The following is a 14,718-nucleotide window of genomic DNA, read 5'->3' on the forward strand; positions in this document are numbered from 1 at the left end:
GTTTGTCACTTTTAAAACTGGATCTTCGTCAAATCAAATGCTTGTAACTTTGCTTCTTGAAGTCACATTGGATTCAATGTGGTGTCATAATGTGCAGGATTAGCTAGTGTATCTATTTAAAAAACAAATTTACCCCAATTATTGTTCAGTTCGGAAATTGTGATTAATTTTCCAACTGTAAGGATACTTTATTGGCGCAGTATACATGACGCTAATATACTTAAGGGCTGGGGTATGAACGTTTGGACAGTATTTATTGTGGGACATTAGAGCACATCAGACATATCGAATTGCATTATGAATACGAAGAATGTCATTCTGATATCAAATAATTTTGATTTTTTGAAATTCGCAATTTAATACACATTTTATGGCAAATCATTAAAAATTGATATTTTTGATATTTAACAGCACTCGAAGTAAACTTTATAAATCTGATGATTTATACTTAAAGTGTATGTAGGTGGGATGAAAAGCCGACGATCAATTGAAAATTTTGACCTTTCGTATTGAAGATATGGAAACACCAAAAAAAGTTAGGTCTTTTGGGAAAAAAATCCATATCTTCAATATGAAAGGTCAAAATTTTCAATTGACCGTCGGCTTTTCCTCCTGCTACATACACTTTAAGAATATGTCATTAGATTTATATAATTTACTTCGAGGACTGTTATATATCAAAAATTTGAAAAATATCAAATTTTATAATTTGTCATAAAATTTGTATTATATTGTGATTTTCAAAAATGAAAATTATTTGATATCAGAAAGACATGCTTCGTATTCAGAATGCAATTCGATAGGTCTGAGGTGCTCTCATGTCCCACAAAAAATACTGTCGAAACGCAATAAACGCTTATTTTAGATCCCTTAAGGTGATACATGCAAGACAAATATGTCAAATAGTGGCAAAAGTAGCATTTTTATATTAATCCTTTATAAAATACTAACACTTTAAAACCGTATGTGCTTTTTATTTGGTTCAAATTCGACGTTCGGTTCCAATGCTACAGGCAATCCATGTTACTTGGGTAACGCAAAAATGAGGCCCTCTTCCTTTTCGCCTATGCAAATACATTATGGCATTTGTTATGTATTGTATTGTTTTTACCCTGCGATATTAGTTTTCACGAATAAATAAATAAAACATATGATATCATTTTTATTTATTGGTGTTTTTGACTTAAATATATAATTATTATGTTAATAAAATGTTGATTCGATGACCCGTTATTTGCTTATTTGCGTTATTTACTTTAAATGCAGATTTCGTACATATATGTTGTGCAAAATGACGACCATCAGAATAATTTGTGTTGAAATTTGTTAGGGCAGTAGAGGACATTTAGTTAAGAAATCAAATGAAGAGTTTTTTCCTATTATTTTTTCTTAATTGTGAAAGCTTCGGCTTTTCAAAAAAATAATTTGGCGGGAAAATGACTAATTTGTGGCATAATCAAGGGGAATGAGTCACTTGTCGACCCTGGTCAAAAATGAGTTTTACACATGTTTTGAAAGGACATTTAGAGCATTCAGAAACTGAAACCCACATGATTGTTTCATATCACTGGAAAAACCAGCGCGATATAAGTTGGCTTCCTCTCTTGGTGCCTACTACTTGACATACGCTCGGACAGTGAGAACACGGAAGTTAATTTCGCAGCTGCCATGATCACCGGTTCATTGTCGAACCCCAACGATTTTAGCTTGTATCAATATTATTTATCAAAATACCTGTTTAGTTTCTTGTTTTCTAAGCATTTCAAATTTTGAAAACAATTCCATTCATTTTACATCACTGCATTTGGTAAATTCATGCCGCACACACATCCTATATTCTTATTAAACTTACCACGAAAAGACACCTTTGTCCAAATTCATTTCAAGGTCATCAGAGGTCAGTTCAAGTACTTCGTGGTCTTATAAGACCGCGTCATACCTAGTTCGTTCATATCTTTCGTCAAACCCACTTTTAAAATGTTACTAGTGCCAGACGCTTAAATATGTTAGTGCCCGACGCTTACACCGATTTCTATCAAACTTGGGACAAGTTGCACTGGCCCAAGCTTAATATAAACTGTTCGGAGATCATGTCAAAGGTCAAAGGTCAAAGTTTCAAAGGTCATGAAGTGGTTATTTACGGATCATTTTGGGATATTTTTAATTACTACTCCTACTTTAACTTACAAGCTATGACCACCAATCTTGGTATAAATTGTACCCAACTTGGGGTCAACGGTTATGTAGGGTTTAATATACCCCTACTCTAAATTATATTAACATTTTTTTTTGAAAACTTATTGCAAAATTTTATAACACAATGTTATGTAAATGTTGACAAAATAATTATATTTGCAAAAGATGTTCGCCAAAATTATTTGACAAAACATTTTAACAACATTATAAAAATGTTGTTGCAGTGTGTTTTTAAACAAAACGTTTGAAAACGATTTCATGACTTTCATAAAATCCGACATTTTATGTTATTAAAACTTGTTTACCAAACCTAAATCTTAAATATAGTATGTTTATTGGTATGAAAGGAACATGGAAAAATCAACCCGATGTCATCCGAGGTCATGGTCATTATCCAGGTCAAGTGTTGAAGCTTGCCCAATTGGGCTTAAGCTTAGCGAAAATAATCCTAGATATGAGGAAACATGAAAAGTGGAATTGAGGTAATCTGAGGTCGAAGATCAGTCATGGGCCAAGTTTTAAAAGTTTACAGTTTGGCATACACGTGACGATAATTATTTGGTCAGGAAAAACACATATCTAAAGGTAATGAATTGTTTATACGGTTTAGGTCAAATGTTATACAGAGGTAGTGAAAAGCACAAGCCGCAGCTTAACATTGTAGTTAAAATTACATTGCAAGCCAGCAAAAAAGTTTCATGGGTTTAGTAACAGTAATAAACCGAGGTTGCCCTGTGCATCCACATGTCCCCTTACCGCAATCTCCCTCATCTGATATATGAATACATTGCCGGAATCCATCGCATATTAAATCAGCACTCATATAAGCAACGCCATTTAAACATTGAAAGGTACGTTGTGGTGAATGATCTAGATAATATTAGAAACCACAATACCATACTCAATAACCATAATAACATTATGTTATACAGGGTGTCCTATACAAATCGGGTTCCAAGGAATAGTTTTTTAATGTGTTTTCAACCATCATTCATTTGATAAACTGTTTTGAAGATATGAACACGGATGTAAATATGGTTGCAAGAAAAATCTCTTGCCGTACTGTTTGATAGAACATGTACACTGCTCACTTAATGGAGACTTTTCGATCTCATTTTTCGCAACAATCAAATCATTGAATAAATAAAAAATGACACATTGTTCGTATAAACCACAACTACCTATATTACATGTTACACATTTCGGCAACAAACGGATGGTTAATTCTGCCCTACATAATAAAATATCACCACATGCGTTGTAATCGTGTAAGTTGGTATATAGTGAAAAAATATACGTGCAGAATAATCGCAACATTATACTTCTGTGTCTTTTGGATGTAAGGTGCTGAAAAAATATAACACTATGTGTTCCAAATGGGTCGTAAAAACGAAGATCATGGGCAAGTTAAAATAAGTTATTTTATTTTATGGTAATCACCTAAATATGTTCATTGACAGCGTCCATGCGGTGTAATGAGGTTGCGGATAATAGTTAAAAAGGGATAAAATAAAGTGGGCTAATTTCAAAACTGCCTGTCAAGAAAGACTTACACCCCTCTTTATATGCCAAAAAACATTCCCTGTCTCGACCTGCCAAAATCCTTAACGGCCCCTTTGCACTTGCTAAATTTCCAATTTTTTGTCTCGAGCAGAAAAGTATACATATTGTAACATTTTCGTACTTTTTTTCTAAGCAATTTAGGAGCGTTTTATTTAAATGCTGCCAACAATTCCATTCCCCCTTTTAAAATGCATTAAACATTCCCTCTTTGCATCTGCCAAAATGTCTTCAAAAATTGTATTCATTTCGCCCGACCCCCGTTCCTGCCCGGGGAAGGGGCATATATACATGTAATTTTACCCCTTACGTGTCAAACTTTTTCATCAGGATTGCATTATTACATACTCTTTGCAGTGTTATAACTGTCCCAAGAACCAACCAATCACTGAAAATTATACACACACAAACACACCCCCAACACAAACACATGCACAAACGGATACGTACCTGCTTTGTATCTGGTAATCTTTGAGGAGTTCTTTATAGTTTGGCTAAAACTTAGACTACAAACACACAATCAAATAAAAACTTACCTGCTTTGTATCTGATAATCATAAAAGCAAAGTTGTCGACAGTGGTGTGCCAACATGAAATACATTGCCACGTGATCCACATATTAGAACTACGCAACGTCATTTCCTTTGATATGTGCTTTTCTGATTGGAGTACAAAAACACTGGTTTTATCAGCCTCTCTATCTGCCATGCCTATAGTTATTGAGCTATGTTTCTTGAGAAAAACACGGGAGAGTTGAATGGAATAGTAACCATCAGATGAAGCCGAAAAATGCCAGGAACATTTCCACCAGTTGTTCTGTACTTGTAGACCAAAGCTGCTTATATTGGCTGATTGACCTGGAATCATTTCAATTGATCTGTGACACATTTCTAAAAATGAGAAGTTGTAAATAAATACAAGAACCAACAATAAAAAAATAAATACATAAATAAATAAATAAATAAATAAAAACATACATAAATAAATAAATAAATAAATAAATAAATAAATACATAAATAAATAAATAAATAAATAAATAAATAAATAAATAAATAAATAAATAAATAAATAAATAAATAAATAAATAAATAAATAAAATAACTAGCATGTTCTTTAAATATACGCGTTTATGATTATTATTACTCTATCAATTTTGTAAGATAAGCAGTTCTCTGGTCATAACAATATACTTTTCAGACTACAATTATCGGTTATAAACCAAAATGGTCGCAGGCCTAACGTTTTAAGGGACTGTGCCGTAATTATGAGCAACCCTGGTGAAATTTTCAATTGACGTGCCTGCAACCCTCTCGGTCTAGCAAAACTGGCCTCTCCAAGCCTGACCACATATGTCAAAATTGTGGTTCGCAAAAGTAGCTCCCATTTCGAACTGTTAACAATTCACTGGCCTAACCCTTTTAGCTTGCTAAAATTATTGGATCCGCAATGTATCCCTCTCCCAGAGCTCATAATTATTGCACAGCCCCTAATAGTTTGTACCACCTATACATGTAATGTTTATGCAACGTAGCTTACCATCGATAACTGATTGATGCAATTCGCAGAAAAAGTCCGATGGATCAACACTTGTACATCCTATGATTTGGAATTTCGATGAATACTGATAAAATTTGCGATAGACCAGACACATGTCATCGAACATATCCAGTGAAGAGATAAACTGTACGGGACCATTAGTGGAATCTGATAGCAAACAAATATAACCTAATATAGTTTATGTGGATTTTGATACTCTATCACCATAACAAGTTGGAATAAATAATTCCAAAAGCGTATTTTACGTATTTGGATACGTTGTCAAGTGTACTTTTTTTTTTTGCGCGAGCGGGTACAATATTTAAGATTTTCCTTGATATTTATTTTTGTATAGATCAACGAGGTAATTTTCTTTTCAAAATATATTGTTGGTTTTATTTTCTAAAATGTGCATTTTTTCAGGTCAGCATTATCTATCAGTTGATGTTGTTGTTGCACACTGTGTACGCAGGAATAAAACATTGTTTGTGTAGGTGTGTGTGGGGTGGATGGAGGGTGCATGTGGGGTGTGTGGGGGTGTGTGGGGGTGTGTTTGTACTCTTTGTACTTTTCTTTAGTTGCATAGTATCTACTAAAGATGTAACGTACTAAACTAGTAGGTTACGCGGGTTTGGAGCACCCAGTCGTAATAGAGTATGTGGGTGTGTGTATGTGGGGTGGGGGGGTGGGCAAGCCATAAGATGTTATCATAATTGTATTCATATTTTTCACCCAATGCACATGTTGTCCATCGAACATTCCATCGCCCATTCATCAAGTCTCCAAGATAGTAATTACTCCCATATGATGCAATTGCAATATATCTTATAGTAGCAAGGCAAGGAACGAGTGCAGTCAGCACCTGATGATGATTGTAATGAACCGTAATGTGTTCTTCATCCCAGGATATTGAGACAGTTCGGACATCTATCGTATACAATGTGTTATAGAGAACAGAACCGACCCAGCTAGTAACTAGTAAAAACGACCCGCAAGAAATGGTGGCATGAGCATCATAAAGAGCAGCTGCAGATGGAATACCTTGATGGTCGCAAATAATAGAATGTTAGCCATATTTGTGATTACCTTTAAAACCGTATCCGTTATCCCTCTGCTACTTTTTATAACACGTATAATGTGTAGGTGAAATGCCTCATACCGAATTTCAAAGCTAAATTTGTTTAAACTAGCATTTATTGTTATTAAAACGTAATTGCCAAACTAAAATCCAAAATATAATATGTTTAAAACGTTTTAAAAAACATTTGTGTTTGCTGGGTAAGGAGCACAATAGGTTATCAAAATGTCGTGAACTTTTTGTGATATATGCTTGCAACCTTGCAAAATATAATCTGAATACCTTAACATCAGGAAGAGTGTCAAAAGTACCTTACTTAGACAGTTTTATAGCCCTCAATGGACATACATGGGTAAAAATGTTTAAATTGCTGAAATAAAGTCGTAATATTTTAAGGAAAGACTGGTGTAGTTTGACATACCTACGTTGTATCACTTTCGAGATATACGTAAACACGTGAAAGGTTCAATTTTCTGCTCTACAGTGGTCAAAATCTTCTCAAATGCTAAGATGTTCAATAATTGTAACATTTGACCCCTCAAGGTAATAGTTCAGGTCTGAGTAATTTACATTTTGGTCACCATGACTTATTCAAGTATTTGACTTGTACTCAGTATGTTTTTAAGCAAGGAAAATGCATGCAATGTGCGTCACACAATTTTAATTACGTTTGCATTTCTTTATATATTTACATTTTGTTACCGATTGTCTATTTGGATGTTCTTACCTATTATTGGCAGCGGATCAGAGAAATCATGATCAGAGGGAGGGAGTTCAATTGGCGACAATGCTATGTATGCATCGCCGTCTCCCTGCAGGTAAAATTTAAATGTTCTAGTCCCATTGACCAGGGTCACAAACGGCACAAAGGCCCGTAAAGTCCATATTAACTGTTTATTGTCCACGCTTTTTGTAGTCATATCTTTACAACTATCAATGGCTAGAAAACAACAACAACAACAACAATAATAATAATAATAATAATAATAATAATAATAATAATAATAATAATAATAATAATAATAATAATAACACTAATAATACTACTACTACTACTACTAATAATAATAAAATTAATAATAATAATAATAATAATAATAATAATAATAATAATAATAATAATAATAATAATAATAATAATAATAATAATAATAATAATAATAATAATAATAATAATATTAATGATAATAATAATAATAATAATAATAATAATAATAATAATAATAATAATAATAATAATAATAGTAGTAGTAGTAGTAGTAGTAGTAGTAGTAGTAGTAGTAGTAGTAGTAGTAGTAGTAGTAGTAGAAGTAGTAGTAGAAGTATTAGAACGTCTTACATAAATTGGCTATATCCATAACCCCGTCGTGCACTGCCGACGTCATCACTGAAAATTGGTTTAAAAAATATATTGGTTGATTAAATTTACCCTAACGATATCGGTAAGCTAAAGAAACACGAGAAAGTGAAACGACGACTGAGTTGTTGAGGCTATTGCCGTTGTCGACGGGTGTTGTTTAATATATGGAGAGTTTAATGGCAAAACGTAGCAAAGTCCACAAAGTACAATTCTGAGAAAAACACGGTTGTTTTTTTGATATGGCAATTTTAGTTTGGTTTATTTTGTTGACATTGCTTGTGGATTGTTCATACACTCTTAGATAACGCGAACCAATCAGAGCAATCGTTAGAAAAACACACACCATGCATTGAGTTTGTATATTGTGCACTCCGAGTACTACGCGCAGTGCTTGTACGCGCGTTCGCGTCGCGTAGACTTGATTCATTTTTGGGCGGGTTGATGCATTTATATTTGGTTCTGTTTTCCAATACTTTTAGTGATAATTTTGTTATAAAAAACCGCAAACATCACGTTTTTTTTTATTCTCGTGTATGAAATAGGTTAATGAACGCGTATTACTTGTTGTTCGAGAAATTAGACAAAATAATGCACTTGCGCTAATGTTGATGCATCAACATCAGCGCGAGTGCATTATTTTGTCTAATTTATCTCCCAACAAGTAATACGCGTTCATTAACCTATAGAGGTATCATCATAGTAAACCAAAATCATGTGTTTATTTGAATTTTTTAAAATTCATATATTTTTTATTACATCTTTTGTTTAAAAAAATATTGGAATTTGCGAATTTTGCCACTAAACAGATTGACCCCATTTCTAGAAAACTCCCTTGTTACCGTTTATAATCTTATTTGAGTGTGTCAGTCTTAAGAGCTTGGCAACTGCTTGTCATATCAAAAAAGAATTAATCAAGAATCTCATTTCCTTTTTTTATTTATGATTTTATTTAACTCTTAGCAAAAATAACCATTTTGTTTCATCAAATCTTACCAGTTCCTTGATTTATATCTTCGCACTCCAGTGTCTTGTTTAACATAACGCGGCAACCAACACCAAATCCAGGACACTGAATAGTATAACAGTTATCATCGAGGAATTGCATTTCATCGTAACTATTCGGCACACTAATATAGGCATCCCGGTGTAGTTCTTGACACATGCTACTGGCATCTTGCCAGGAAAGGGAGATGCCATAGTTTTGTCCATTTCTATTCATCCAAAAATAACAACTTCTGTTGAAGCACAAAGGCATGCGAGCTATAAGAGATATAATAAAATGAATGTTTTTTTCTTACTAGCATTTATTATATTTGTATGCATTATTGATTCATTTAGTTACCTACTGCGGCCGACTTATCCCTAAAACAATAGAGAGATTGCGATGTTCCATACGCGGCTCATGGACCGTGTGTTTAAACGTACGTTAATACGCACATTTATACGCACGTTTAAACATTTATGGGCTGTATATAGTCAACAGCATGCGGCCCTTTTGCGGCCAAATGTTTGAAATCAAAATCTGGTATATTCTTTAACATAACGCGGCAACCAACACTAAATCCAGGACACTGACTAGTATAACAGTTATCATCGAGGAATTGCATTTCATCGTAACTATTCGGGCACACTAATATAAGCATCGCTGTGTAGTTCTTGACACATGTTTTTTTCAAACGGCAAACCATGTAATAACAACAGGTTAGCTTCATTTGATTTTAGAACATGCTTAGTATGCTCCTTAAAATTAATTGTTTTTCGGTGCTTCCCGAATATTATTATTACAAAAGACCTAATATTTCTGTAGTTTAAGGACCACTACATGCATATATTCTTTACTTTCAAAATGATACTTTTTTGTCATGAAAATTAGGCGTATTGCATGAACCTCGACATAAGCATTTTTTATCGCCGCCCGTGCGTTGTTTTTTACAACGTTTGTGTCCAAAATATGAAAATAATAAATATTTATTGGCCTCACTAACGAGCCGTTATTGTCTTACAGTTCTTGAAAAAACATCGTGTAATATTCTCGTCTGATTTATCCATACATGTTGAGAAGCCATCGCATTGCTGATGTTTGTTAATGCACATTATACCGTCATCACAAAGTAGACTATCTGAGCAATGACCGCCCATATCTATAAATGAAATGAAAACACAATTATACTTTTAATGAAGCTAAGACTGAATAACAGTGATTGCAGCAAGAAGCCAGTAAGCTTACAGAAAGCTGCCGTTTACGTATAGAGCGACCAATTTTCAGTAAGCTAGGGAGTCGGGGGTTGTAAAACACGATATTGCCTTCCTGGTACTGTCCGCAATATTGCAGACAAAGTATACCAAAATTATTTTTAAACATTATTATAATCCTACATGTAGTATTTTTTTTCGTGAATAAAGTTTAGACCGACGTCAGAAAAACTCGCCGTTCGGCGTGGTGAAACTCAACCAGTATAGCGTGCTTCTCGACCAGTGTAGCGTGCATCTCGACCAGTATAGCGTGCATATCGACCAGTATAGCGTGCTTCTCGACTAGTAAAGCGTGCTTCTCGACCAGTATAGCGGGCAAAACTCGCATTTATGACCGATGTGGCTTGCCATAGACAAGGATTATTTAGGACAGAACGCCTCGTTCAACAATGTTATTAAGTGGCGTTCTAGTGAGCAAGTAAAGTGACATTCAAAATGCATTGATTTTTATATGTGACTGGACGCGGCGAATCAGCCGTAAAGTCGGCCCGGTCAATTTTGTTTTATTTCGTGTTTAGAAAATATATACCATAGGCTTTAAAATGGTATATCATTTGACTTCAAACGATATCCAAAAGCGGGGTTATGATTTGTTGAACTCTGTTCCTTCGACAAAATTGTATATTTTACAATCTTGATGAGTCTTCCTAGTTTTTTACAAGGTACAAAAAAACATTTAAATGAAATCAGCTGGCAGGTCCAGAACTAATCCTGATTTCTTTTTTACTGTTTTGGGTGCAATAACTGTAATTTTCCTTTCTGTACTTTTGTATTTTTGTTCTTTTTATAATTTTACATAATATTTCATTTACATTTTTAGATGTTCATATGAGCTGCCTGGCCTGGTGGGAGTTTTTGCTCTTCATCCTGGGGGGTCTCTCAGCCCTTTTTGTTATTTTGTGTTTGTAGAGAGCCATACGGTTAGCCACTTTGAAAGTTGACTTTTTGTCACTGTTTGGCTTTCCCTGCCAGGGTTCTCTTGTTTTCCGTCCTGTTTTGTTAATTTGTTGCTCCGACCCACCCTCCCGGGGGTTGGTGCTATCTGCCCAGCAGGCCATGTTGCTCAATTCCCATATGTGTACATCCATATCGGGGCGGCGCGCTTGTCGGTTGCTGCATGTGTCTCGTTTCACATGATAGCTGGGGGTGGGTGCCGGGCTTGTCTCGGGTGGGGGTCGCTTCGGGCCGTCCACGGGTCGCATGGTTTGGGAATACGTTTCTGTATTCCTGAACCAGGTGACTTCGGTATGGCTTGGGGCGGCTTAGGCTTGGGACGGGTCTGGTATTCGTCCCTGACTGTTTATGTGGAATGGAACGTGTATGGCGGCCGACGGGCGCATCGTTTTGATGTGGATGTACACATATGTAGTGCTTATATACATGTAGTACTATTGGTGAATTTTGCTTTGGGAGTTCGGTAGTTTGCTTGCGTTGTGGACGTCTCATCTTCCGGTCGGGGGACGTCATTGGTGATGCTGGGCTGGCGGCAGTCCTACTCTCGTTCCGGAGTGTGCGGACTTTGCGGTGGTTGGTCATATGCAGGATTTGGTGAGTGTGTCCCTTCATCACCGTTATTGGCGTTAGCATCCATACGATGCTTTGGTTTTTGATGTGAAGCGTGATCTGTCATGGCGGACTTGTTTATGAGGGGACATGACCACTAGGTCATGTGTGTGGCTGGCTGCTGTGGGGAGCTGTGCGCTCAGGAGATGGGGGTGGGGGTGCTGCTGGTTCGTCGTGTTGCTGAGGGGTCCTCCGATCGGGGGGTGGGACGTCTGGAGAGGGAGTGAATTGTTGTACTTGTAAAGCGGTTTTCCATTGGTATGTCGTCTAACAGTCCTGATGTACTTTTTCAAGGGGCTCATATTATATCTTTTTAAATATCTAATTGTTTTTGATGTAGTACTTATAAATGTGCAATATATGTATTTTATAATGTTTTTCTGGCGAATAAAATGAAATGAAATGAAATGAAATGAAATCGGTTCTACATGTGTCTCTTTTTCTACATTTCTGGTAATAAATATCCAACAGTCATAATTGGCGGTCATTTCAAATCATCCCCAAGTCAACGAGGTTCAGAAATATCCTCTCATTGTTCATTGTTGATTATGCATACCTAGACAAAATCCAATGCAATGGATTTAGCCAAAGCAAACAAAGACAAGAACTATTCTATAGAAATAGGTAGAAGCTTATTATCCTCTTCAGCAGTAGTATTATTGATTGATTTAAACAGCATTTGATAAGATACTTGTCGCAACGAATTGATACACCTATGAATACGACCTTCACATACATTTTACACTTTAACTCAGAATACAATTTGCCGAGTTTACGGCTGATTCGCCGCGTCCACTCACATATGTTGGGGTATTTAGAGGACATGATGCCTGCTTGTCAATACCAATCTTACCTTGAAACTGAAAAGCGTTGAATAAGGTGATGATAATGTAAAATTTGTTGTTTTTTCGCTGGAATCCTGAACTAAATTCCATCCACATTGATGACGTAGTTGACATGATCGCCTTTGGTGCTAGATCAATGTGCTTTGGGAATTTATATGTGGTGTTAGTTATAACATTGGAAATATTTCCCAAGATTAATGTGTCAAATTCATCAAGCAGTAAGTCAACCACGGTAAGAAGAAAAACGCTGTTGTTGGTAGAATCCTGAGATGTAAATATCCAAGAGCAATGCGTAGTGTACGACGAATAGTGCCGTGGAAAGTGCGGAGATGACAGTACATATACGCCATTCTTTTGCATCTCTATACTCTTCTTATAACATGAAACTAAATTAAACACATGACGATAAAGGGTGCTGTATCAAACAGTATGGCTTGGTTTTTGGCGCAACTTGTCAAAATATATGAATTTGTCGGAATTTTGACATTGTCCACTGTTACAATTCTGGAATTGTGACACAGTGCCTACCTTTATGACAGGGCACTATAAAAAGCTTGTGAGGGTGACTATTAATGTAATTTGGACATTTCAATACGAAAACGGACAAAATTGTTTCACATACAGAGCTATACAATACTGGTTACAGATTTAGCCTCAAACTTATTTATTGCTAAATTAATTTTCCTCAAAGAATTTTTTTTTTATGAACCTTTTCGAAGGTTTAAATTTGGTGAATTCTACATGCTAATCTTTCGAGTAACATTGTATAACATGGAATTAAAGTTATAGCTCTGTATATGAAACGAGTTTGTTTAAAATGGTATTAAACTTATAGGTCTGCACGTGACGAGACCGACGATTTGACACGTACGTAGAGATAAATAAAAAAGAAGCAGGCTGATTGGTCCAACAAAAAATATCGTACAATACCGGAATGGAATGATCTGCAGCATTACTTGATTGCACTAAGTTAAGCCTCTTTAAAGCAGAACTCTGAGTCGTGTCTTTTGACAATCGATTAGTCGGATATTGCCTATATGTCAATGTTACTGTATTGTTATTGATGTAGATGTAGAGATGTTGTTTAAGTCCCGATAATTGTAAGTTCCCATACCTTCTTCCTACATGTTCCGAAGTACGTACATGGGAACATAGAAACATTCAAATATTATAAACTAGCGTACGAGATCAAATTAATAACATATTACGGACATTGTCTTACAAACTAAACCTTATTTTTACTCGCTGGTAATAAATGTTCTTGCCCTCATCTTATTTTCACCTAATGGGATCATTTATTAGATTTTCAAACAAAACATCATGTACAACCAAATTTTAGGCCTGAACAGCTAAATGTGATATCATGCTAATGTATACAGATGCTTTTGAGTCATTCTCAACTTTAATGTTCCCTCTTTTACAAAATTATTCACTTTTATAGCATTTTTATAGCTTTTTCGGATATAAAATGTATATATTAATGCCAACATTGGTGGCGCTATTTAGTTACTGGAAAGTACTCTTTTAAGCTTTTAATACAAACAACTACTTTAATTGTTTGATCAAATATGTTTATAAAATTTCCTTGTTGCTTGTTTCACCTACTCCAGCTGTTTTAATGGCAGTATTAATCACATGCCCCTTGCAAATAAAGAAATATGATTTAGTATAAATAGCGCCATCTATAATTGCATTTAGTTAAGGGCTGGGGTATGAGCGACCTTGAAGTACCGGTATCTGGAGAGGGAAGCAATGAGTTACCCCAAATCACAGCGGCAGGTAGTGACTGGGCCGCCGAGTGCTAATATATATTTATTTTGGAAGGTTCGTGTTTGTTTTAAATTTTGGGGCGTTTTTCCAAAATTTGATATTTTTGGTGATATTTCAAAAAAGCGACATGCCAAAGACAACTCTTTGGGCACATAGTTTGTTATTGTTATTGCAGTTATTTTCCACATACCTACGTTAACATTCGATTGGGTGATTTACTAATATTATATATTTTATGACTGCAATTTGGCGTTTTCAATGCGTTTTACACGTATCATGAAATTAACGCAAATATCTAGTCACGCTGCTTTTAGAATTTTTACCTGATCGTCGGCTTTTGCAGGCAGCAGAATGCAGATTGGCTCACGATAGATGTCGTATTCCTCTATGTGGTTCACTTATTGATAATTTGAGTTTGCCTTCTTTGTAACAACACACACATTGCCGTCTGGAAACCGGGTCTGGTACTGATTTTGGGACAGTCATTAGACTTCAGCGCCGTATCAAATCTCATAAAAACCACACGACTGACGACTATGTGTTTATGTTTCCCGCA

The sequence above is a fragment of the Amphiura filiformis genome, chromosome 10, assembly GCF_039555335.1.
Source record: "Amphiura filiformis chromosome 10, Afil_fr2py, whole genome shotgun sequence".
NCBI lineage: Eukaryota > Metazoa > Echinodermata > Ophiuroidea > Amphilepidida > Amphiuridae > Amphiura > Amphiura filiformis.